This window comes from Pseudopipra pipra, chromosome 4, assembly GCF_036250125.1.
Source record: "Pseudopipra pipra isolate bDixPip1 chromosome 4, bDixPip1.hap1, whole genome shotgun sequence".
In the NCBI taxonomy this organism is placed as follows: domain Eukaryota; kingdom Metazoa; phylum Chordata; class Aves; order Passeriformes; family Pipridae; genus Pseudopipra; species Pseudopipra pipra.
In genome coordinates, this window is record NC_087552.1 from 18,008,701 (window position 1) to 18,031,779 (window position 23,079).

The 23,079-nt window shown below is 44.7% G+C and overlaps 2 long non-coding RNA genes across 2 annotated transcripts in view; one reads left to right on the forward strand and one right to left on the reverse strand.

Annotated features, from left to right (window-relative positions):
* LOC135412873 (uncharacterized) overlaps positions 1 to 23,079 on the forward strand; it is a 636,102-nt gene that overhangs the window by 397,705 nt on the left and 215,318 nt on the right. The gene's annotated exons all lie outside the window — the stretch shown is intronic.
* On the reverse strand, positions 6,837 to 8,465 carry LOC135412853 (uncharacterized). Its single transcript, XR_010429984.1, has 3 exons — positions 8,373 to 8,465; positions 7,340 to 7,391; positions 6,837 to 7,015 (listed from the first exon to the last, which is right to left on the reverse strand). It is a non-coding gene; the product is annotated as an uncharacterized LOC135412853 (long non-coding RNA).

Consider the following 23,079-nt stretch of genomic DNA (forward strand, 5'->3'; position numbering starts at 1 on the left):
CCTTTTCTGGTGCTGGAGGAGTCAGCTGCAGCAAGAGCACTCCTAGTGATCCCAGCAGCAGCTCCAGTCAGTTGGCTCCCAGAAGCTCTGTCTTTCTGCCCTTGTCCCCTGACTGCCTGACATCTGTGACCTTCGGGAATTTAAACCCTGTCCCAAGCACAGCCACCAATCCCCATGTGGCGGAAAAAGATGAGGTCATGAGGCTCCTGGCCGCTGTCCTGCCCACGTTCTCCTACACTTCCTCTTTGGCTTTGTGGCTTTGGAAGCAAACAAAAACTACTCTATGGTTAAAACATTACTTCTGGGCGAGATCATTAACCAGCAGGTCTGTTGTATGCCCAGCAGTTGGTATCATGTACGAGGGCTTCAGGGCACATCTGTCCTCCTTTTGTGAAAAGGCAGAGCCCAGTTTCCCAGAAACCTTTTGTGCCCTGCTCTGTAGGGAGTAGGAATCTGTAATGTGAGCAGGAAGAAAGAAATCTGAACATAAAATTAACCAAAAAGGTGTTAATGCTTGCACAAAGTTGTAGATTTGCTCTCCAGGGCATACGTGGTGCAATGGGAATTGCAAATATGAGGCAGAATATGGCCTTTTGTGTTTTTTGGTCTGACCTAGGGAAAAAAAAGTTAATAAAATTAGTTGTCTCAGTAGGCATTCTACATCCAGAAACTTGTTTGTAAAGATATAGAAGAGCCAGCGATAGTCTAATTAAAAAAGATTTGATTTTGAGAAATTCTTACTTCTGTTCATTTGTGTCCCTTCTTGCTCCTTTCTTAGATGGTTTGGTCAACCTAAAAAAAAAAAGAAAAAAGGAGGGGAGAAAGCAGCTCTAGCTCCAGTTTGAGAAGTGCCATGATTAGCATTGGAAATCAAGGGATTGATTTCCTCATGGTATGAAATTCTGTGTCTGCTATGGAGCAGGGCATTGGCCCTGTTGATGGGTGACATATATTCTGGCAGTGCCTCGCTTGGACAGCCATAGCTTTGGGCAGACTCTGCATCAGCCGGGATGTGCTGTAAGGCTCTGAGACCCTCTTCCATTTGGTGTTTCCTTAAAATGGCAATGAGGTGTCATTCAAACACAGGGAAACATCCCAAACAGCCCTTTCAGAAGGCAGAATATTTATAACTGTTTCAAAGCAGTTCTCTTTCTCCTCATCTCTGATACCCAGCTAATGTTTGCTGTGTCCTTAGTCAAGCAGACAATAGACACCTTGTTGTAAGAGGCTCATGTTACCAGTTATCCTGTGCTTCTTAACACTGTGGCATGTTTAGAAACATGGTGAGAAACATCCCCAAGTTAGCTCAGCACCTGCCCATCACATGATCACACAGACCTAGCTAATTATATTTTGGAGCTGAGATCAGCAACAGCTGGAAGTTCAACTTAGTTTACTTCATAGAGTCTTCTAATATCCTAGAAGGAGAATTGGATAAAAAGAGAGTATATGGTACATCATTAGTAGTTCTGCATGTAAGGATCCACCTGAATGAGGACTACCCTGGCTTTTATTTTTGGAGCTATGTGACCATATACTAACTCAGGAAAGACTTTTCAACCAAAAGAAGCCTTCTTGCAGCACTTCTTGCAGCAGCATTCCCTGGTCCCTGCCAGACAATCATGACATGCTTTTGTTAGATTTCTATATATGCTCTTTTCTGTAAATTTAAAGAGGACCTTCCCTTCCAGTAAATTATAGTTTTCTTTTGGCTTTCAGGCCAGTCTGCAGCTCATGTTTTCATGCAGTCTGAGTTGCTTGTGTTTGGCTTTTCTGAGACGCTGACTGTGGAGAAGGTTTAGCAGTTTAATGGTTGAGTCACTGGTACAAAAAACAAACCTACAGATTTCTGGTCCAGAACCCCAAAACAACACACTATAGAGAAACAGCCCAGCTGGAGCCAAGTATACGTGCTATCGCATTACACACCCCCGGTGTTTATTTACAAAGCAAGCCAAGTCCCACTGCCATCCCTCCTTAAACATGTACTTTTCATGCCCAGAAATTGTCCCTGGATCAAGTCTCTGACAGGAGGAGGGTGTAAAGCAAGCCATGTGTGCAGGACCTGCAGTCAGCAGGTTTCTCCAGCATATCTTCCAAGAGGTGAAACGCAGGTGTGCAGGGCTTGACCACAGCTGCTGTGGGCCCTGAGATACTTGAGACAGCGGTGGGTTTTCAGCACCTCTGTCACAGGCAGAGTGGGAGCTTCAGACAAAGTTTATTAGAGAAAGTATATTATTAGAGAAGCCCTCCCATTGAGTTACGAGGTGGGGAAAGAACCCCATTGCTTTCTAAACTCCTTCTCAGAGAGGAGCCTACATGCACCTGGATCCAGTCTTAGCCCTAGACTTTTCAGTGGTTTGTATTGACCTTTATACAGCTTTGTCCTGCAGGATTAAGGATGGCAAACCAAATATATTTATACAAATAAAAGGAATGATTTATTGAAATGGGTTACAGTAATGATAAGGATAGAAAAAAAGGAGTTTTGTCAGAATTACTTACCACACAACATGGATGGATAGCTTTAACTATTAGTATAGTGCACTATTTTTCAAGCAATATTGAAGTAATTGTAATAAAACAATTGAAATAATTATATTAAAGCTAGCAAAACAATTACTAAGTAGAGGTTGGTGTTACTCACTCATAGCAATGACCAGGGGCAAATCTCTTTTGCTCAGTCTGGAGGACTAACCTTGAGGGGCATTCCCACTCCAGGGAGAAATCTCCACACACATTCAGAGAAGGGGTTTGTTAGGAGACCCTACTGTTAAAAAGTCTGGGCTTTTATAGTATAGAGGGATTGACTGTCAGTCATATGTAATTTTTTTAGATTATGTGTTGTCACCTTACTCAGCAAAATATGTTTTGTTGCTGACAAAGGTGTTAGCAACTCTCTAGTTTCTTCTGCTTCACACTCCTGACTCTCAGTTTTGTATCAGGGCCTGCACATCCTTGCTGCTCCCAGCCTCAGTCAGGGAGCCTCTGTCTTGCATGTCCTTGTGGTGGGGTCTGATAGTTTGCTCAAGCTGCTCTCAGCACTCTTCAACACTAAAACCAGCAGACCTTCCTCAATTGAGCTTATCAATGATCAGGTGACTCTCTTTGCTGAGGTCGTCACTGATAAACTTGTAAGACAAATTTTGAGCTGCTGTATTTCCTCTTAGACAGAGCGTGCTGCTACAGCCTGTGCTGTGCTTTTCCTCCCAGAGAGTACCCCCATCATCCCTCCTGGGGGACATCAGTGGTCACTGTAGAAGAAAACACCTTTACAGGGACTTTGCAACTTCACACAGCTGCCCTGCACTCCATGGTCCACAGGCCACAGCACTGCTCTAAATGGGGTCAGCACCCCCCGAATTCCATGGGAGCGTGTCCAAGTTTTGAACTGGACTGGTCCCAGGACTGTGAAGACTACCAAGGGGAGGAAAGTGGTGGCATAAACGGCCCAAAGAGGAGAATTTTCCTAAAGGCTGGGGAACTGGATATTAGTACCTGCAGTTGCATCCTGAAGCCTCTGCTAGCTTTTTACAGTTTCACAAAAACTATAAACTGTAAACGTCCCCACCTCCAGAAGAAGAGAGAGTTTGATTCTACTTCATCAGGGCACAAGTCACAATGCAAGGCAGGTGAAAGTCCTTAATTTTCTAAAAACACTTCTGTGTCCTCTATGAGGGGAAACAGCATGAACATTAATAACCATTTCCCAAAACCCCACCGACGTTGATTTGCACTGTTTGTGCAAGGGGTCGAAGCCCTCTAACCTACGGCTCCAGGGCAGCAGGTTACAGCACCTGGAAAACACAGCCCTGCCTTTCTCCTTGTGGCTTTGCTGACAACAGTCTGTTTTGACAGAGCAGGACTGGGTCAGGTGTGATGCTTTGCCCACATGCTCAGCTTTCTATCTCTACACAGGTCTTAAATTAAACCCAAAGTATAAGGAGGAGAAATCCTGACACTGCAAAAGTCAGCGGGGTTGCTGCGTCCTTGGGGCGCACAGGAAACCAAGGGAAGTTGTAACTGCTGGTCATCTTTTTAGAGGCTAATATTGGGATAATGTTAACTTCTCCCTTTAATTTTTATTTTTTGATTGTTCACCACTGCATGGTGTTTGTGGCTTATCAGAAAGTATTTGCCAGCAGCTGCCTTACCAGAAATATTTGGCAGACAAACTTGTTGCATCACCCTCCAAAACTGCCTCTCGCCCCCTCTGAGCATCACTGCCCCATCAACTGCTACCATGCCATTTGCATTCATCTCTCATGTTAATCAAAACTGGTCTGTGTTTAGCTAAGCTGACCTGCAATTTCCAGCACTTCGTAGCCAAGTGCCAGAGAAATACTGAAAACTTCTGGAGCAAATCCTCCCTCTCTTTGGAGGCAGCTAATAGAAGTGGTCTCTGACAATCTCTGTGCACTTGCATGGGAAAAACATGTCCCTGTCAGCATCTAAAAATGATGACCCCAAGCCTCTGACAGGTGAGCCTACAGCATGCCAGGTCTGGGCTCTCAATCATGTGAATTTTCTTATGTCTGTTGTGTTAAGCAATACTATGAAACTACACAAAACATCCGACACAGAACTAAGAAAATTAGCCCCAGTCACTTCATGTGCATAAAAAGGCTACTGGGGCATGAGATAATCCTGGGCTGGTTTAGCTGGAAATCTGGAACTGCTTTCCCTGCTAAAATGAGCCTGGAGACAAAAAGGTGCTGAGGGGAGAATATAGGTCCCACACCACATTTATAAATCTACTGCCATGCAGATAATCTTCCCCAAAACAACTGGGTTTGACAAAAATGTTGCATCCATCCATTTTATCACAGCTACCTCATAACACATGTGAAATGAGCTAGGTTACAACTATTTGTATTGACAATAACATGCCAACCTAAACCATAATACTCTCAGCTTTTGCTCTCCTTTCTTAAGGCAGTTTGGGGTCTTGACTCCAACCCACTGATTCTTGGTGGGGCTTTGGGGGGCTTTTTCCTTATGTCATTTCACCTGGGGAAATGCTCTGTGGAGTGGCTCTTAACCTGTATTTCACACCACAGCTGTCTCATGGGTGTGCTTTTGGGGTTTATTTTTGGTTGGTTTGGTTTGGGGAGGGTTGTTGTTTGTTTGTTTGCTTTCTGTTTGGGTTTTTTTTCTAGACTGTTGGCTGGACTTTCGCTTGAAAAGGAAAATTTTTTTTGCTATCTTGTGAAAACAGGATGGTTACTGAGAAGGTAATATATGCAATTTCTCAGCCTGGACACATGTTCTGTCTTGGTTGCCAGCCCCCACCTGTGTAGGTGACTCCTGCTCATATCAGCTTGACGTTTGGTTTAACAGGTTTGGCAAAGACCCGTTGGCTGCTGATGGAGCAGGTGTAAAACAAGCAAACAACAATCAAAGCAGAGGTTTGAATTGCACTTGTGTGAGATTTGTTGGAAGAAGTAAAAGTACATCTTTCCAAATATGCAACCTATCAAATCCATAAAATGCAATAGAGGACTAAAGAATTCCTATCCTAAAATACCTATGAAAAAGTTCCTTTACAGAAGGAAGCAGTGCTTTTCAGATATGACAACTTGCAGCAAACTTTTATCTTTTAATCCAAATAGACCCGAAATGTCAGTGTAACAATGCAACTGTCTTTATTTTTGATTTCCTCTCCAAGCAGCAAGGAATTTGGCATTCTGATTGCAAATGCCCTTAAGTCAACCCTTAGTGTGCCACATCCAGTGGTGGTTGGGTAGGTAATGGCACCTGAAGTCCGTGACAGTTTATTTTTCCCTGAGGTTTCCATCCCCAGGATCTGAAAACTCCACTGATGAAATTGAATTTTTCAAGGGGAAATGCAGGATGAGCCCTTGTGGAAGACTCACATGGAGGGTAGGATGTTTCAGCAGCGACAGCCCCTGAGCTGTGAAGTGCCACGGCCAGCTGGCAGATGGAGATGTTTGCAAGCACTGAAACCAGAGCTTGGGAAGTGTAGGTCTTGCTTAGGCCTGCAGGCAGTTAGAGAAACAACTTGTGTGCTGAGCAGGACGCTTTCTCCCAAAATCTGGACAGGTACATGCCGTCAGCACTGGCTGGCGATGTCCACTGTATCTCCCTGTCACTGATGGGGACACTTGCTGCCAGACCACGTCAGCAGCCGGGGTCTAGGAGCTGCTGCTGGCTCCTTGTTCTGCAGACAAGTCGGTTTTAGAGTGGGAAAGGTAAATGATGATGGTGATGATGATGGTGAGGGTAGTGATCATGGTGGTGATGCGCTCCCCAGCGGTTGCTTTATGTCTTTACCTCACAGGTAAAGACGTATTTTGCAGGCTAAATGTTGAACACAGCAGTTTACACAGCTATATTCTCAAAGAAAATATTTTTCTTTGGACGTGTGCACAATCTGCTGCTCTTTCAATCCTCAAAGTACTGAAATCAGGACATTTTCACCAAAACATTCAGCTGAGTCTTTCCTGAGAAACAGAAGCCCTCACACCCCAAGCACTGCCCCTTTCCTTTTACCATACAACACACACTGCCCCAAGAACTACCAAGCTTATGCCTTTAGCATTTTTCCCCCAAAATCAAAAACTACAGGGTGATGAAAAGAACGAGTGCTTCTGACTGATCAAACCAAGAAGTTTATTGCCACCTGTTAAAAGAAGTCTCTGTCTACCAGCAGAGTCCAACATAGATAAGCAGACAGACTTGACTCTATTTAAATAAATTAATAGTTTATTTATAGTTAAACTCAGGAAAAATGGAACTGTATACAACAAGAACTATGTACATGAAGAAAAAAGTCTTTCTGCCACCTACCCCCGAAAATCTGTCTGACTGGGGGGGATACTTCTGTCCTGAGAAACAGAAATACTCAGAAATAAACGGGATGATAGTCTCTGGGAGGGAGTTCTGTTCTGCAGGTTGGGCAAGCCCTGGAATTCTCAAGGGCAACAGCGATGCACCGACTGCAGAAGAGATGGCCACACTGGGTTGACACAACCTGTCGGACACTTCGTATAATCTGGAAGAAAGGAAACCACAACATGTGTTGGGAGGAAAGGATTTGAGTTTGCTGCTCTACTGGCACCAGGAAAATAGGACTTGGAATATCTGGAATCAGTCCATGACTAAAATAAGGAACCCCCAGATCTGCCAGGGCCATCTTGGCAAGGGTTTCTCCCTCTACGTGCACCGCCAAGAAGTGACTTGTGGAACTTCACAGCAAGGTCTGTGCTTCAAGCCAGCTGCCCATAGCACCCCACATTAGTCAGCTGAGTTGCACAGCTCCCCCTCTGCCCCGTTACCCCTCCCACAAAGCTGAAAGGATGACAACGGGGATCCTTACCTGTGAAAAAAAATCCATGCAGATCGGGCACCTTACAGCTCGTTGCCATTCCCTAGAGAGAGCAGACCCAGAATTAATACCACTGGGCATCGAGGGTTACTCATCTGTAAAATGTCACATAATTATCTGACTGCACTGAGGAGCCACGATGCATTTCTTTGGAAGAACCCTGTATGTCTTTAACTCTCTCAGTTTGCTGCATGTAATGAAGACTTCAGATCTCCCTGTCCTAAAGGAAACAGTGTCTTGGTTTTCACTGGGAGAAAGATGAAGTCAGCCACCCTGCTCTAGGATTTGAGGTAAGAGCAGTCTCTAGCACTGGGAAGTCTATATATGGCAGCATTTATCTCCAACGGGTCATCAATAACAGCTTTGCAACCAAAGCATCAAGCTGTCCTCTGGAAAGTATTCATTCTAGAATGGAATGAGGTCTGACACTACAGAGTAACACTGCAGATGGCTCTGGCAAGCTCCAGCCTCAGGAAGAACCCTCTGGTCAATGTTCTGCAGCTCTGAGCTCTTCCAGCCTTACCTACTGAGAGCAGGAAGGCACGCTCTGTAACAGAGAAGCTTGAGACCGAAGGAAAAAATATTCTTTTTTTATTTTAAGTTCTCTCTTATGTTGCCTTTCAGTAATCCAAAAGGCTCAAAGCATACCAGCTTTATTAAGACTTGCACAGAATTGGCCTGGCTGCTGCCTGCCAGTCTTGTGATGCCAAACCATCCACACTACTGAAAATATTTCCATATCCAAGATCACTACTAGAGCCTAACATGAAAAGTAAATGCAACATCTTATGAGCAAGGGCCTGTGACTAATCACCCTTTCTTGCCATACCCCCAAACTCGTCTTTAAGGCTGTATGCAAAGTTGCCCATCTGCCTTGGGCTGCCTTTTTCTCCCCAAGTGCAAACATTATCCTTTCATCATCATGCAGCACAGGATGCAATCCTCATTGAAAGAGGGAAACAAGTAAAGTGAAGGCTTCAAAGAAGCAAAAATCACTCTTTGGTAGGTCACGAGGCATACGTACTCTGAAATTGCAGGTTCCTCGTCCAATGATCTCCGTACTTCAGGCGCTACATCAGCCGGTGCATACTCTGTGTCAGCCACTGCATACTCTATGTCAATCACTTCAGACTCTGCATCAGTCACTTCAGACTCTGCATCAGCCACTTCAGACTCTGCATCAGTCACTTCAGACTCTACGTCAGTCACTTCAGATTCCACATCAGTCACTTCAGACTCTACGTCAGTCACTTCAGACTCTACGTCAGTCACTTCAGATTCCACATCAGTCACATCATCTGCTGTTTCATATTCATCATAACTGCGCAGTACAGGGCTGTCCAACAGTTGCTGGCTTCTTGGTGTAAGATTTCTCCTTTGTTGTTCATACCCTGTAAGTTAATTTTGGTAAGTCAGATCTATCATTTACTCTCTCTTTTTCCCTGGAACTATCCTTCAAACGCGTTATTGTAAATAGTTTGTAATGGGTCCTATTTGAAATGGACACTATTCAGCTGGGTTACAAGCAATCTCAAACAAAGTAGTTTCCTAAATATTAAGGCTGAACCCTTCCACACATTGAGACTATTCTGCTACAGAAACAAAACATTTGCTATAATCACCCTACAAACAGTTAAAACGTGACCTGAGAGATTCTCAGTGTCCACTGAGATACACTGCCTGTGAATAAATATGCCCTATAAAGGGAAGGTCTCTCACACTGTTCTTACTAATACGGTCTGCTGTGATCCTATGGTAAGGAATGGCAACAATTGCTGTGTGATAGGGGAGAGAGGACTGCAGTCAAGTTCCCAAGGAGCATGGTGACGTAGCACATACACAAGAAAAAGGCTTGGCAAAACACAGAGTGCTTTGTTTCAAAAGTTTCAGAAGGGATGGAATAAATGCTTAAATCTAAAACTGTACATTCTGGAGCTGCTGTGCTTCCTTGTTGCTGTATGATGCTAAACTGTTGCCCTCTTTTTGTCTGTGTTCAATGAAACCTCCCCACTCAAAGGCACTTTCTATCAAACGAGTCTTATTGAGAACAGTCCTTGGAAATTATAAAAACACTTGAAGCAGTGTCTCCCTAGAAATTGCCATCATCTCCCTCCTCAGTTAAGGTAACTTGAAAATGGAGTTTTATCACCCAAGTTCAAACCCAAGTTCAAAGGAGATCAATTTTTAGTGGCCTAGTCTGTAACATCTGAAGGCTCAAGACCTGCTGTTCACTTTTTAATTCTCAGAAACCGCATGCAACAATGATCTCTGCAACTCCAGTGTCCATGTAACAATAATCCAGCACTAATCAATTAAAATTACAGAAAATGTCACCAAATTAAAGTTCTTTCCTGCAAGAGCATTCAGCTACAACTTCTGTTGCAGGGATATTCCACTGTGTCTGATAGCAGCTAGCAGACACAGATGGGATCCATTCTCTAAGACATTGGCCAGAGGCTTTAGCACTGTCCTTTGCCTTCTGCTAAATGCAGTTTCAATCCCTGGTACTAGAGACTGTTGGAAAAGAAAAATAAAAAATAATGATTACACTTAGGATAATTCCATTGGAAAAAGTCAACTCACCTTCAAGAAGCTTCACCAATGCATATGGGAAGGGAGAGAAAAGAAAATACAATTAGAATCTGGTGTGCATGCCTGGTGTTCCATACTAACACCAGCTCAGTGAAGCAGTTACGACAGAACAGGCAAAGAATGGCAGGCTATAGACTTCTTATTTTGGTTAAGAACATTCAAAGTAATAGTCAGTTAGCTGTTGCCCTGAAAACAAGCAAGAGGGTGCTGCGAGTTCTGCTCCCACTGATGGAACAGGGTAAAATCAGAGACAGCTTAATAACATCTGAACGCCCTTCTGCCACCTCCTCTGTTTCACATCTCTAACAGGATTTGACCCAGAGGTGTAACTTTCCCTCTTTCTCCCCCAAATGGGAAAATTCAGCAGTGATAGCCATAAACAATCCATGTGAGATGAACGGCTGCTGAAGAAAGGAAACCACAAGAGGGGTTTGGAGTAAAGAATTCAACTTTGATGCTGCACTGGCACCAGGCTAATAGGACTTGGAGTATCTACAATCAGTCAGTATCTGCCAGAATAATAAGGAACCCACAGATGTGCCATCTTGGCAAGGGTTCCTCCCTGTGTGTACACCCCTGAGAAGTGACTTGGAGGGACGTGCTAGTTGGAGCTGCAAAGCAAGGTCTGTGCTCAAGCCAGCTGCCTGTAGCATCCCACATCAGCCAGCTGAGCTGTGCAGATCCCCCTCTGTCCTCTTTGCCCTCCCATAAAGCTGAAAGGATAACAACATGTGGATCCTTACCTGTGAGTTCTCCTCTCTCCAGACTGGAGAGGTAACAGGACCTGCTGGCCATGTTCTAGATGAACAGAACCAGAAAGAACAACAGCCATTAATTTCACTGTGCATGGAGGGTTACCAACACATAAAGTGTCAGAAATTAAAACATCCCTTATTCTGATCTATCAACATCCCAGCCCAGCAACACAACCATTTGAAGGGTTTTTATGTACTTCAAGCATTTCAGTGTGTCTCAAGCCACAGTGTAAGATCCATTTGTTAATGACTCCACGAACAGAGAAGAAAGGTTTCTGCTGGATTTTGCAGCAGATTTTGTGGGCAACAACCTCTTTCAACCCTATGTCAGAAATTCGACTGTAGAAAGACACTTCATCTGTCACATACCCATCATTATCTCTTGGTTCCTCTTCATCATCACTTGTCAGTAGCACAACTGAATTATCTGCTGCACTGGAAACAAGTGGGTTTCCAGCTGGGTGCTGCTGGTTCTGCTGCCACTGCTGCAACGGGGTCGAAATGGAGGCAGCTTAGAACTACCTGTAGCCCCTCCTCCCTGCTCCCCTCTTTCAGTTCCCCAATTGGATTTAGGCTGGAGGTGTTTCTATCCCTCTTTCTGCCCTAACCAGTCAAATTCAAGGGTGATATCTGTAACTACTCGTATGACATGAACAGCTGCTGAAGAAAGGAAGCCACAGGAGGGGTTGGAGTAAAGAATTCAAGCCTGGCTGCTGTGTTGGTGCCAGGCAAATAGATCTTAGATGTCTGCATTCAGTCCATTACTGCTATAATATCGGGAACCCACAGATCTCCCAGTGCCATCTTGGCGAGGGATCCCCCTCTACAGGCACCCCTGAGAAGTGACTTGGAGGGATGTGCTACTTGGAGCTTCAAAGCAAGGGCTGTGCTTCAAGCCAGCTGCCTCTAGCATGCCATGTTAGCCAAATGAGTTATGCAGCTCCTGCCCTGCTCCATTCCCCCTCCCACAGAAAATGAAAAGGTGGTAACATGTGGATTCTTACCCCTAGGAAGCAATACTGCTCCAGCACATTTGTAAGGGTAGCACTGGGTCTTGTGGTAGAGAGAAGAGAGCAAGAAAAAAATTCAGCTGTTAATTGCACCACTCAGCAGGGGTGAGTGATACATAAATTGTCAGAAATCAAAACATCCCTTCTTCTGATCTAGCTACAACCCAGCCCAGCAACACAATCATTCCAAGAACTTTTATGTACTGCAAGCATTTCAGTGTATCTCAAGCCACAGTGTAAGATCCATTCATTTATGACTTCATGAAGAGAGAAGAAAGATTTCTTCTGGGGTTTACTGGATTTTTTTGGGTTTTTTAGTTAGTTCTCTTCCAGACAGGCCACTACATCCCAGGTCTGGAGTTTTGCACAGAATCAAGCAGAACTCAAAGCCTTGGCAAAAACCTCTTTCCACCCTATGTCACAAATTGGACTTTTAGAAAGTTACTTGATCTGTCACATACCCATCATTATCTCTTGGTTCCTCTTCATCCTCATTCACCAGTGGCACAACTGAATTGTCTGCTGCACTGGAAACAAGTGGGTGCTCCTGGTTCTGCTCCCACTGATGGAACGAGGTACAAACAAAGGCAGTTTAGGAACCATCTGAAGCCCCTCCTCCCTGCTCCCCTCTTTCAGATCCCTAATTGGATGTAGGCTGCAGCCAAATCTTTTCCTTTTTCTGCCCCAAAGAGGCAAATTCAGCAGTGATAGCCATAAACAATCCATGTGAGATGAACGGCTGCTGAAGAAAGGAAACCACAAGAGGGGTTTGGAGTAAAGAATTCAACTTTGATGCTGCACTGGCACCAGGCTAATAGGACTTGGAGTATCTGCAATCAGTCAGTATCTACCAGAATAATAAGGAACCCACAGATGTGCCATCTTGGCAAGGGTTCCTCCCTGTGTGTACACCCCTGAGAAGTGACTTGGAGGGACGTGCTAGTTGGAGCTGCAAAGCAAGGTCTGTGCTCAAGCCAGCTGCCCGTAGCATCCCACATCAGCCAGCTGAGCTGTGCAGATCCCCCTCTGTCCTCTTTGCCCTCCCATAAAGCTGAAAGGATAACAGCATGTGGATCCTTACCTCTGAGGAGTCATCTATCCAAATTGGAGAGGTAACAGTAGCTGCTGGCCGTGTGCTAGAAGAACCAGAAAGAACACACAGCCATTAATTTCACTGTGCATGGAGGGTTACCAACACATAAAGTGTCAGAAATTAAAACATCCCCTTCTCTGATCTAGCAACATCCCAGCCCAGCAACACAACCATTTCAAGAGCTTTTATGTACTTCAAGCATTTCAGTGTGTCTCAAGCCACAGTGTAAGATCCATTTGTTAATGACTTCACGAACAGAGAAGAAAGGTTTCTGCTGGAGTTTGCAGCAGATTTTGTGGGCAACAACCTCTTTCAACCCTATGTCAGAAATTCGACTGTAGAAAGACACTTCATCTGTCACATACCCGTCATTATCTCTTGGTTCCTCTTCATCATCACTTGTCAGTAGCACAACTGAATTATCTGCTGCACTGGAAACAAGTGGGTTTCCAGCTGGGTGCTGCTGGTTCTGCTCCCACTGCTGCAACGGGGTCGAAATGGAGGCAGCTTAGAACTACCTGTAGCCCCTCCTCCCTGCTCCCCTCTTTCAGTTCCCCAATTGGATTTAGGCTGGAGGTGTTTCTATCCCTCTTTCTGCCCTAACCAGTCAAATTCAAGGGTGATATCCGTAACTACTCGTATGACATGAACAGCTGCTGAAGAAAGGAAGCCACAAGAGGGGTTGGAGTAAAGAATTCAAGCCTGGCTGCTGTGTTGGTGCCAGGCAAATAGATCTTAGATGTCAGCATTCAGTCCATTACTGCTATAATATCGGGAACCCACAGATCTTCCAGTGCCATCTTGGCAAGGGATCCCCCTCTACAGGCACCCCTGAGAAGTGACTTGGAGGGACGTGCTACTTGGAGCTCCAAAGCAAGGGCTGTGCTCAAGCCAGCTGCCCGTAGCATCCCACATCAGCCAGCTGAGCTGTGCAGATCCCCCTCTGTCCTCTTTGCCCTCCCATAAAGCTGAAAGGATAACAACATGTGGATCCTTACCTCTGAGGAGTCATCTATCCAAATTGGAGAGGTAACAATACCTACTGGCCGTGTGCTAGAGAGAAGAGAACTTGAAAGAAAATGCAGCCATTAATTTCACTGTGCATGGAGGGTTACCAACACATAAAGTGTCAGAAATTAAAACATCCCCTTCTCTGATCTAGCAACATCCCAGCCCAGCAACACAACCATTTCAAGAGCTTTTATGTACTTCAAGCATTTCAGTGTGTCTCAAGCCACAGTGTAAGATCCATTTGTTAATGACTTCACGAACAGAGAAGAAAGGTTTCTGCTGGAGTTTGCAGCAGATTTTGTGGGCAACAACCTCTTTCAACCCTATGTCAGAAATTCGACTGTAGAAAGACACTTCATCTGTCACATACCCATCATTATCTCTTGGTTCCTCTTCATCATCACTTGTCAGTAGCACAACTGAATTATCTGCTGCACTGGAAACAACTGGGTTTCCAGCTGGGTGCTGCTGGTTCTGCTCGCACTGCTGCAACGGGGTCGAAATGGAGGCAGCTTAGGAACCACATGTAACCCTTTCTCCCTGCTCCCCTCTTTCAGTTCCCTAATTGGATTTAGGCTGGAGGTGTTTCTTTCCCTCTTTCTGTCCTAAACAGGCAAATTCAGCAGTGATAGCCATAAACACTTCCTATTAGATGAACACCTCAGTGACCAGGAGTACCTTAAATGGATGTTGCAGGTAAACACTTAATATTTGAGGAGTCAAAGTCTTCCTGTCCTCTCCTTTTCTTTTTCTTTAAATCCCTGGCCTGTATGATGAGGATCTCTGGAATAACTTCCCTTTTAAATTGCATCTCCTTCTGTTACATTACCAATGACTGGTAAATGTTGTGCCCAAGTTCTGGAGCAACAGGCTCTTTTCAACTACTTTTTCACTACAAGGGATACTTGGAAGTGTTAATGTGTTCAGAGGTGCATTTGACTGGTAACTCTGTCTAAAGTGGTCAATCAGAGCTGTGTTTCAACCCTGGAGGTCAGGCTACCTAGTTAGATGCCAGAAGATAGGCCCAGGAGCACAGGAGAAAACTAATTTGACTGCAAGATGGACAGAAGTGTGCCATTCATTACTTACCACAGCAGAATCATCACCAGTTAGATCAATGACTTCAGGCTCAGCAGATTCGTCGGTGAGATCTATGATTTCGTCAACAGCTGAAAAAGAGAAATGGGCTGTCACTGTGGAACAGGCTGAGGTAGATTCGATTGTGCCTTGGGTCTCTTCTCTTCAGGAATGTGGCCAAAATGTCACTCAAGCTTTGCCCTCAACAGTCCACAGAGACCATTACCAGCCCTGTTTTTTCACAGGTGGCAGTGCAAGAGGAACAGCAGCTGAACTTCTCACACAATTCTGTTGGATAACAATATCTTGTGGGAGGTACACACCAACAGATGATTCATCTAACATAGGGTAATGTTTATCAGACAGAAAAAAAACCCAAAACAAAACCCAAAGCAGAACCAGAATCGTAGAGGGTATCCTAATTTTACAGTACCATGCTGTACATGTTCCCCTGAGGGATGGGGCACAGCTAGCTTTTCCTTATCTTCTTCCAGCTTCAGAGATCTCATACTTAGTTTGCCACCCTCTGTAGTGGCAGCTGTGGCACCTGCCAGCTCATCAGAGTTCATTCAGATGTCTGAGCAGCACTTGAGGACCTTTGATACACAGCTCATCTCCCTCATTTTAGTGGAAATTCTCTCTCATTCTCTTTCAAATGAGAGCATGGAATCTCTCTCATTTTAGTGGAAAATGGATCACAGCTCAGTAACAAACCCAAATGGTTGTGAGAAGGCTTGTTGTTTAGGGATGCCGTACTAGGCACTTCCTAAAATCCCATGTTTCCCTTCCTCCCCAGTAAAGGGCCTAGAAACTGGCAAAAGCATATGTTCAGCTGTATGTCAAACCTCTAGAAGCAGTTTCTGTTCTTACCAAGATCAAAAGAAAGCACACGACTTTCTTCGAGGTCTATTGGCTCTGCTGCTGAAGCCTCACCTGCACTAGAAGCCAGCAGCCTGCTTCGTTTCGGAGCTTGTCTGGAATTAACGGCTCCTCCACGGCGCTTTCGCCGATTCTAAGAGAGAACAAAGCCTTAGCATTTGGTGTGGGAGTAATATTAACGGGGCCCTCATTTTTGCAACAGCAGTGAAAGTACACAAGGATACAGAAAACAACTCCACAAATGGGGGGAATACACATTGAATGGTGCTCTGGGTCATTCCTACCTGAGCCCATTGCATCAGAGAAAGGAAACCACAATAGGGGTTTGGAGTAAAGAATTCAAGTTTGATGCTGCACTGGCACCAGGCTAATAGGACTTGGAGTATCTGCAATCAGTTCAGTATCTGCTAGAATAATAAGGAACCCACAGATGTGCCATCTTGGCAAGGGTTCCTCCCTGTGTGTACACCCCTGAGAAGTGACTTGGAGGGACGTGCTAGTTGGAGCTGCAAAGCAAGGTCAGTGCTCAAGCCAGCTGCCCGTAGCATCCCACATCAGCCAGCTGAGCTGTGCAGATCCCCCTCTGTCCTCTTTGCCCTCCCATAAAGCTGAAAGGATAACAACATGTGGATCCTTACCTCTGAGGAGTCATCTATCCAAATTGGAGAGGTAACAATACCTACTGGCCGTGTGCTAGAGAGAAGAGAACTTGAAAGAAAATGCAGCCATTAATTTCACTGTGCATGGAGGGTTGCCAACACATAAAGTGTCAGAAATTAAAACATCCTTTATTCGGACTTAGCAACATCCCAGCCCAGCAACACAATCATTTGAAAGGCTTTTATGTACTTCAAGCATTTCAGTGTGTCTCAAGCCACATTGTAAGATCCATTCCTTAATTCCTTAATGAGATAAAAAAGCTTTCTTCTGGATTTTATTGTTTTTTTGGATGGGCTTTCAAAAACAGACAGGCCACTATATTCCAGGTCTGAATTTTTCACGCAGAATCAAGCAGAACTCAACCCCTGGCAAAAACCTATTTCTACCCTGTGTCAGAAATTAGACTTTAGAGAGTTACTTTATCTGTCACATACCCATCATTATCTCTTGGTTCCTCTTCATCATCACTTGTCAGTAGCACAACTGAATTATCTGCTGCACTGGAAACAACTGGGTTTCCAGCTGGGTGCTGCTGGTTCTGCTCGCACTGCTGCAACGGGGTCGAAATGGAGGCAGCTTAGGAACCACATGTAGCCCTTTCTCCCTGCTCCCCTCTTTCAGTTCCCTAATTGGATTTAGGCTGGAGGTGTTTCTTTCCCTCTTTCTGCCCTAAACAGGCAAATTCAGCAGTGATAGCCATAAACACTTCCTATTAGATGAACACCTCAGTGACCAGGAGTACCTTAAATGGATGTTGCAGGTAAACACTTAATATTTGAGGAGTCAAAGTCTTCCTGTCCTCTCCTTTTCTTTTTCTTTAAATCCCTGGCCTGTATGATGAGGATCTCTGGAATAACTTCCCTTTTAAATTGCATCTCCTTCTGTTACATTACCAATGACTGGTAAATGTTGTGCCCAAGTTCTGGAGCAACAGGCTCTTTTCAACTACTTTTTCACTACAAGGGATACTTGGAAGTGTTAATGTGTTCAGAGGTGCATTTGACTGGTAACTCTGTCTAAAGTGGTCAATCAGAGCTGTGTTTCAACCCTGGAGGTCAGGCTACCTAGTTAGATGCCAGAAGATAGGCCCAGGAGCACAGGAGAAAACTAATTTGACTGCAAGATGGACAGAAGTGTGCCATTCATTACTTACCACAGCAGAATCATCACCAGTTAGATCAATGACTTCAGGCTCAGCAGATTCGTCTGTGAGATCTATGATTTCGTCAACAGCTGAAAAAGAGAAATGGGCTGTCACTGTGGAACAGGCTGAGGTAGATTCGATTGTGCCTTGGGTCTCTTCTCTTCAGGAATGTGGCCAAAATGTCACTCAAGCTTTGCCCTCAACAGTCCACAGAGACCATTACCAGCCCTGTTTTTTCACAGGTGGCAGTGCAAGAGGAACAGCAGCTGAACTTCTCACACAATTCTGTTGGATAACAATATCTTGCGGGAGGGACACACCAACAGATGATTCATCTAACATAGGGTAATGTTTATCAGACAGAAAAAAAACCCAAAACAAAACCCAAAGCAGAACCAGAATCGTAGAGGGTATCCTAATTTTACAGTACCATGCTGTACATGTTCCCCTGAGGGATGGGGCACAGCTAGCTTTTCCTTATCTTCTTCCAGCTTCAGAGATCTCATACTTAGTTTGCCACCCTCTGTAGTGGCAGCTGTGGCACCTGCCAGCTCATCAGAGTTCATTCAGATGTCTGAGCAGCACTTGAGGACCTTTGATACACAGCTCATCTCCCTCATTTTAGTGGAAATTCTCTCTCATTCTCTTTCAAATGAGAGCATGGAATCTCTCTCATTTTAGTGGAAAATGGATCACAGCTCAGTAACAAACCCAAATGGTTGTGAGAAGGCTTGTTGTTTAGGGATGCCGTACTAGGCACTTCCTAAAATCCCATGTTTCCCTTCCTCCCCAGTAAAGGGCCTAGAAACTGGCAAAAGCATATGTTCAGCTGTATGTCAAACCTCTAGAAGCAGTTTCTGTTCTTACCAAGATCAAAAGAAAGCACACGACTTTCTTCGAGGTCTATTGGCTCTGCTGCTGAAGCCTCACCTGCACTAGAAGCCAGCAGCCTGCTTCGTTTCGGAGCTTGTCTGGAATTAACGGCTCCTCCACGGCGCTTTCGCCGATTCTAAGAGAGAACAAAGCCTTAGCATTTGGTGTGGGAGTAATATTAACGGGGCCCTCATTTTTGCAACAGCAGTGAAAGTACACAAGGATACAGAAAACAACTCCACAAATGGGGGGAATACACATTGAATGGTGCTCTGGGTCATTCCTACCTGAGCCCATTGCATCAGAGAAAGGAAACCACAATAGGGGTTTGGAGTAAAGAATTCAAGTTTGATGCTGCACTGGCACCAGGCTAATAGGACTTGGAGTATCTGCAATCAGTTCAGTATCTGCTAGAATAATAAGGAACCCACAGATGTGCCATCTTGGCAAGGGTTCCTCCCTGTGTGTACACCCCTGAGAAGTGACTTGGAGGGACGTGCTAGTTGGAGCTGCAAAGCAAGGTCAGTGCTCAAGCCAGCTGCCCGTAGCATCCCACATCAGCCAGCTGAGCTGTGCAGATCCCCCTCTGTCCTCTTTGCCCTCCCATAAAGCTGAAAGGATAACAACATGTGGATCCTTACCTCTGAGGAGTCATCTATCCAAATTGGAGAGGTAACAATACCTACTGGCCGTGTGCTAGAGAGAAGAGAACTTGAAAGAAAATGCAGCCATTAATTTCACTGTGCATGGAGGGTTGCCAACACATAAAGTGTCAGAAATTAAAACATCCTTTATTCGGACTTAGCAACATCCCAGCCCAGCAACACAATCATTTGAAAGGCTTTTATGTACTTCAAGCATTTCAGTGTGTCTCAAGCCACATTGTAAGATCCATTCCTTAATTCCTTAATGAGATAAAAAAGCTTTCTTCTGGATTTTATTGTTTTTTTGGATGGGCTTTCAAAAACAGACAGGCCACTATATTCCAGGTCTGAATTTTTCACGCAGAATCAAGCAGAACTCAACCCCTGGCAAAAACCTATTTCTACCCTGTGTCAGAAATTAGACTTTAGAGAGTTACTTTATCTGTCACATACCCATCATTATCTCTTGGTTCCTCTTCATCATCACTTGTCAGTAGCACAACTGAATTATCTGCTGCACTGGAAACAACTGGGTTTCCAGCTGGGTGCTGCTGGTTCTGCTCGCACTGCTGCAACGGGGTCGAAATGGAGGCAGCTTAGGAACCACATGTAGCCCTTTCTCCCTGCTCCCCTCTTTCAGTTCCCTAATTGGATTTAGGCTGGAGGTGTTTCTTTCCCTCTTTCTGCCCTAAACAGGCAAATTCAGCAGTGATAGCCATAAACACTTCCTATTAGATGAACACCTCAGTGACCAGGAGTACCTTAAATGGATGTTGCAGGTAAACACTTAATATTTGAGGAGTCAAAGTCTTCCTGTCCTCTCCTTTTCTTTTTCTTTAAATCCCTGGCCTGTATGATGAGGATCTCTGGAATAACTTCCCTTTTAAATTGCATCTCCTTCTGTTACATTACCAATGACTGGTAAATGTTGTGCCCAAGTTCTGGAGCAACAGGCTCTTTTCAACTACTTTTTCACTACAAGGGATACTTGGAAGTGTTAATGTGTTCAGAGGTGCATTTGACTGGTAACTCTGTCTAAAGTGGTCAATCAGAGCTGTGTTTCAACCCTGGAGGTCAGGCTACCTAGTTAGATGCCAGAAGATAGGCCCAGGAGCACAGGAGAAAACTAATTTGACTGCAAGATGGACAGAAGTGTGCCATTCATTACTTACCACAACAGAATCATCACCAGTTAGATCAATGACTTCAGGCTCAGCAGATTCGTCGGTGAGATCTATGATTTCGTCAACAGCTGAAAAAGAGAAATGGGCTGTCACTGTGGAACAGGCTGAGGTAGATTCGATTGTGCCTTGGGTCTCTTCTCTTCAGGAATGTGGCCAAAATGTCACTCAAGCTTTGCCCTCAACAGTCCACAGAGACCATTACCAGCCCTGTTTTTTCACAGGTGGCAGTGCAAGAGGAACAGCAGCTGAACTTCTCACACAATTCTGTTGGATAACAATATCTTGTGGGAGGTACACACCAACAGATGATTCATCTAACATAGGGTAATGTTTATCAGACAGAAAAAAAACCCAAAACAAAACCCAAAGCAGAACCAGAATCGTAGAGGGTATCCTAATTTTACAGTACCATGCTGTACATGTTCCCCTGAGGGATGGGGCACAGCTAGCTTTTCCTTATCTTCTTCCAGCTTCAGAGATCTCATACTTAGTTTGCCACCCTCTGTAGTGGCAGCTGTGGCACCTGCCAGCTCATCAGAGTTCATTCAGATGTCTGAGCAGCACTTGAGGACCTTTGATACACAGCTCATCTCCCTCATTTTAGTGGAAATTCTCTCTCATTCTCTTTCAAATGAGAGCATGGAATCTCTCTCATTTTAGTGGAAAATGGATCACAGCTCAGTAACAAACCCAAATGGTTGTGAGAAGGCTTGTTGTTTAGGGATGCCGTACTAGGCACTTCCTAAAATCCCATGTTTCCCTTCCTCCCCAGTAAAGGGCCTAGAAACTGGCAAAAGCATATGTTCAGCTGTATGTCAAACCTCTAGAAGCAGTTTCTGTTCTTACCAAGATCAAAAGAAAGCACACGACTTTCTTCGAGGTCTATTGGCTCTGCTGCTGAAGCCTCACCTGCACTAGAAGCCAGCAGCCTGCTTCGTTTCGGAGCTTGTCTGGAATTAATGGCTCCTCCAGGGCACTTTCGCCGATTCTAAGAGAGAACAAAGCCTTAGCATTTGGTGTGGGAGTAATATTAACGGGGCCCTCATTTTTGCAACACCAGTGAAAGTACACGAGGATACAGAAAACAACTCCACAACGGCTGGAATACACATTGAATGGTGCTCTGGGTCATTCCTGCCTGAGCCCATTGCATCAGAGAAAGGAAACCACAATAGGGGTTTGGAGTAAAGAATTCAAGTTTGATGCTGCACTGGCACCAGGCTAATAGGACTTGGAGTATCTGCAATCAGTCAGTATCTACCAGAATAATAAGGAACCCACAGATGTGCCATCTTGGCAAGGGTTCCTCCCTGTGTGTACACCCCTGAGAAGTGACTTGGAGGGACGTGCTAGTTGGAGCTGCAAAGCAAGGTCTGTGCTCAAGCCAGCTGCCCGTAGCATCCCACATCAGCCAGCTGAGCTGTGCAGATCCCCCTCTGTCCTCTTTGCCCTCCCATAAAGCTGAAAGGATAACAACATGTGGATCCTTACCTCTGAGGAGTCATCTATCCAAATTGGAGAGGTAACAGTAGCTGCTGGCCGTGTGCTAGAGAGAATAGAACTTGAAAGAAAATGCAGCCATTAATTTCACTGTGCATGGAGGGTTACCAACACATGAAGTGTCAGAAATTAAAACATCCTTTAGTCGGACCTAGCAACATCCCAGCCCAGCAACACAATCATTTGAAGGGCTTTTATGTACTTCAAGCATTTCAGTGTGTCTCAAGCCACAGTGTAAGATCCATTCCTTAATTCCTTAATGAGATAAAAAAGCTTTCTTCTGCTGGATTTTACTGGATTTTTGGATGGGATTTCAAAAACAGACAGGCCACTTTATTCCAGGTCTGAATTTTTCACACAGAATCAAGCAGAACTCAAAGCCTTGGCAAAGACCTATTTCTACCCTGTGTCAGAAATTAGACTGTAGAAAGACACTTCATCTGTCACATACCCATCATTATCTCTTGGTTCCTCTTCATCATCACTGGTCAGTAGCACAACTGAATTATCTGCTGCACTGGAAACAACTGGGTTTCCAGTTGGGTGCTGCTGGTTCTGCTCGCACTGCTGCAACGGGGTCGAAATGGAGGCAGCTTAGGAACCACATGTAGCCCCTCCTCCCTGCTCCCCTCTTTCAGTTCCCTAATTGGATTTAGGCTGGAGGTGTTTCTTTCCCTCTTTCTGCCCTAAACAGGCAAATTCAGCAGTGATAGCCATGAACACTTCCTATTAGATGAACACCTCAGTGTCCAGGAGCACCTTATATGGATGTTGCAGGTAAACACTTAATATTTGAGGAGTCAAAGTCTTCCTGTCCTCTCCTTTTCTTTTTCTTTAAATCCCTGGCCTGTATGATGAGGATCTCTGGAATAACTTCCCTTTTAAATTGCATCTCCTTCTGTTACATTACCAATGACTGGTAAATGTTGTGCCCAAGTTCTGGAGCAACAGGCTCTTTTCAACTACTTTTTCACTACAAGGGATACTTGGAAGTGTTAATGTGTTCAGAGGTGCATTTGACTGGTAACTCTGTCTAAAGTGGTCAATCAGAGCTGTGTTTCAACCCTGGAGGTCAGGCTACCTAGTTAGATGCCAGAAGATAGGCCCAGGAGCACAGGAGAAAACTAATTTGACTGCAAGATGGACAGAAGTGTGCCATTCATTACTTACCACAGCAGAATCATCACCAGTTAGATCAATGACTTCAGGCTCAGCAGATTCGTCGGTGAGATCTATGATTTCGTCAACAGCTGAAAAAGAGAAATGGGCTGTCACTGTGGAACAGGCTGAGGTAGACTCAATTGTGCCT